The sequence below is a fragment of the Populus trichocarpa genome, chromosome 5, assembly GCF_000002775.5.
Source record: "Populus trichocarpa isolate Nisqually-1 chromosome 5, P.trichocarpa_v4.1, whole genome shotgun sequence".
Taxonomy (NCBI): Eukaryota; Viridiplantae; Streptophyta; class Magnoliopsida; order Malpighiales; family Salicaceae; genus Populus; species Populus trichocarpa.
In genome coordinates, this window is record NC_037289.2 from 17,484,146 (window position 1) to 17,487,983 (window position 3,838).

A 3,838-nucleotide genomic window follows, 5' to 3' on the forward strand; every position below is an offset into this window, starting at 1 on the left:
ATCATCCATGATCAATAATTATTTCAAGTAATTATCTCATAATTGTGGCATTTCAACTAATTATTTCAAGTAATAAATATTTTGTGTTTCAAAATATATATATCATTCATAATCTAAATTACATGAAAAAAAGGGTTTTACATAGGGTTTCATTTTGGTAGTTAGTCAGAATTTTCTTCTTCTTCTTCATCAATTGAATTGTCATCACCTTCATCGCAATCTGCAATATGAATATCATCTTCTTCATCGATATTTGGTTGTCCGCTAGAGCTCAAAACAAAATTTAACTCCTTTGCGTAAACATCAACAAGACTATCATCGAAAACACAAAAATTTGAATTTTCTTCCAATTCAATCGAAGGAGCAACTCGATATGGTTCAACCACCTCACTAACTTGAAAGACTTCATCTCGCACACTTGTGTCTTCGTTCTCATCCTGAACAACCTCGACACGACCCCGGGGTTTCGTTTTTAAAACGGACAACCAATCCACTCTTGATCGATCCTTTCTAAATGAAGGGGTGTATGTGTAATAAACTTGTTGACATTGCTTTGCGAAAACAAAGACATCGTTTATGTTGCGGAGTCTAGCTTTTGAGTTGATTTCGACCAGACCATAGTGCGGATCAACTCTGATTCCTCTGTCAGTCGTGTCATACCAATAACATTTGAATAAAAACACTATATTCTGCTCGTTATGATATTGCAGTTCGACGACCTCTTCTAATCTACCATAGTAGTCAACTTCTAACTCACTACTAGTCGATCCCTTAACACAAACACCGCTGTTGTATGTCTTTCTTCCTTGCCCGTATTCTTCAGTATGGAAAACATATCCATTGACAAAATACCCGTTGTAGCACTTACATTTTCTTTCAGGCCCTAGGCTTAGTAAAGACAATGACTTAGGTGCACTCCTTCCCATTTGATAAACCTTGTATGTAATGTACATCAATAAACAGTAAATGAACGAGAATCTCGTAATGACATGCATACGTACAATAATTTTGCAAGTTAGAATGAGTTTGTGATAGTGCTTACATGTGTTCTGAACCACGTGGCAAACTGCTCATCTTGTAATTGAAAGATTTGGGATTCGGTCAGCTGTGAGTTATTGGATAGCAAATATTGACGATGTTGCCTGCAAGTGATAATGAGTGTATGATATTACAATATATAATTAACAATATATTACTAACAAAGTTTAATTAGTATAAACTTACTGAATAAAAGGTCTCAGCTCATCACAGTTAAATAGAACATAGTTGTGTGCTTGTTTGAACTCTATTTCCGACAAATATCTTCCTCTTACGACATTTTTAGGTGTGGGTCGTCCAGTATTGGAGAATATTGACAAGTTCCCACTGGAAGGCACTTCACCGCCATCATCATGTCGTGGAACGCGATTGATTCTCGTTCTCAGATGAGGTTCGAAATAGTATGAGATAAATGTTGAGATCTCCTCAACAATATAGGCCTCACATATCGAAGCCTCAACATGCGCCTTGTTCTTAACCTTTTACTTGAGATTAAACAAGTACCTGCATTGAAATATTAATCAAGTATTTTCAATTAAGAAAAACATATAAAATACTTTTATATATGAATTACATTGCAACTGTAATATCTAACCGTTCGAATGGGTACATCCATCTATATTGGACCGGTCCTCCAGCTTTTGCCTCAAACGGTAGATGTATAGGGAGATGCTCCATTGAGTCAAAAAATGATGGATGGAATATCATCTCAAGTTTGCATAGTGTCTCGACGATATTCGTTTGAAGCCTCTCAATGTGATCAACATTCAACTTGCTGGAGCATATATCTCTGAAGAAATGACTGATCTCCGTGAGTGCATCCCATATTCCCTTTGGCAACAAATCATGAAAAGCTAATGGGATGAGTGTTTGCATAAACACGTGGCAGTCATGACTCTTCATTCCATACAATCTGCAGTCCTCTATATTAACCAGCCTTGATATGTTCGATGCATGTCCATCCGGAAAACGCAGACTCTTAAGCCATTTGTAGACTAGCAGTTGTGCGTTTTTCTCTAACACGAAGCTTGCTCTTGGTTTTGCGACCCGTGACTCATCATAAACCAACTCCATATTTTTACGGTTACAGTATAAAGCTATATCCAATCTAGCCTTGATGTTGTCCTTTGTCTTCCCCTTCACATCCATGACGGTGTTGAAAATGTTCTCAAACATGTTCTTTTCGATGTGCATGACGTCAAGGTTATGGCGGAGTAGATTGGTCTTCCAATAAGGAAGCTCAAAAAAGATACTTCGCTTTACCCAATTATGGGTCAAACCAAAACCAGGAAACTTTTGATTACCTGATTGAAGGCCAAACATAATGCCACCGTACTCTGAGACAACATCATGCAATTCTTCACCAGAAAGACGCGGGGATGCAACATCTTTTTCAACTCTGCCAATCAAGAAATCTTTTCTGTTCTTTCTGTACTTGTGATGAAGTGGCAAGAAGCGACGGTGACAGTCAAAAAAAGAAGCTTTACCTCTGTTTGCTAGCGTGAATGCCTTGTTGTTTTCCATGCAGTATGGACATGCGAGTTTCTCATGCGTGCTCCAACCAGAAAGCATTCTATAAGCTGGAAAATCATTGATAGTCCACATCAATGCCACCCTCATAAGGAAATTTTGTTTCCTTGATATATCATAAGTCAGAGCTCCGGAGGACCACAACTGCGCCAACTCATCAATCAACGGTCGAAGACAAACATCTATATTCGGCCCCGGGCTTCTTGGACCGGGTATGACAGTAGATAAAAACATGAACTCTGGCCTCATACACATTCCTGGTGGCAAGTTATAAACTGTGAGTATGACCGGCCAACAAGAATAAGGAGCAGCAAATGACCCAAATGGGTTGAATCCGTCTGTACACAACCCAAGACGCACATTCCTTGATTCAGCTGAAAAGTGAGGATGAACACTGTTAAAGCGTTTCCACGCTTCGCCGTCAGAAGGATGAACCATCACTCCATCAACCGCATGGTGTGCTTGGTGCCATGTCATGTGCTCAGCAGTCCTTGGTGACATGAATAACCTCTACAGTCTAGGTGTGATCGGGAAGTATCTAAGTTTTTTATATGCCACTAGAGTCTTTCCCCTGCCAGTTCTAGGTTTGTAATGGGAATGCCCGCATGTCATGCACTCGGTCATCTCAGCATTTTCAAGGTAGTATAACATGCAGAAGTTAGGGCACATGTCAATTTTTTGGTATCCTAAACCGAGGGGTTTCATCATGGACTTCGCAGCATAGAAGTTCTCTTTCAGCCCATTCCCTTCAGGTAAAATGCTTCTTGCCCATTCAATAATCTTGTCATACTCGGCCTCACTCAACCCGTGATCTGACTTGATGGTGAACACCTGTGCTACGGCCGATAATTTATTGTGGTTCGTGCAGCCATCCCATAATGGTTCATCAGAATCTTTCAATAAATCAAAAAACCTAGCTGCATCTGCATTAGGTTCTTCTTCTACGATTGGACATTGACTGCCATTACCTTGATTCATTCTTATTGCATCTATAACCATATTTCTGTAAGGATTAGTGTTGTCATTTGCCGCTTCATGCACGTTGCTAGCACTAGAAGTAGACCCAACCACCGTTTCTTCCATTCTCCTCTCACTCTCGCTAACAAATACTTCTCCATGTGCATACCAACACTGGTAATTCTCCATAAACCCTTTGTGTAGAAGATGCATCATTACAACATCTGGATGCAGATACTTTTTATTTTCACACTTCCTGTATGGACACCTAATACCGCCTCGAGTAAAATTTCTGGGAATAGATGTTGCGAAA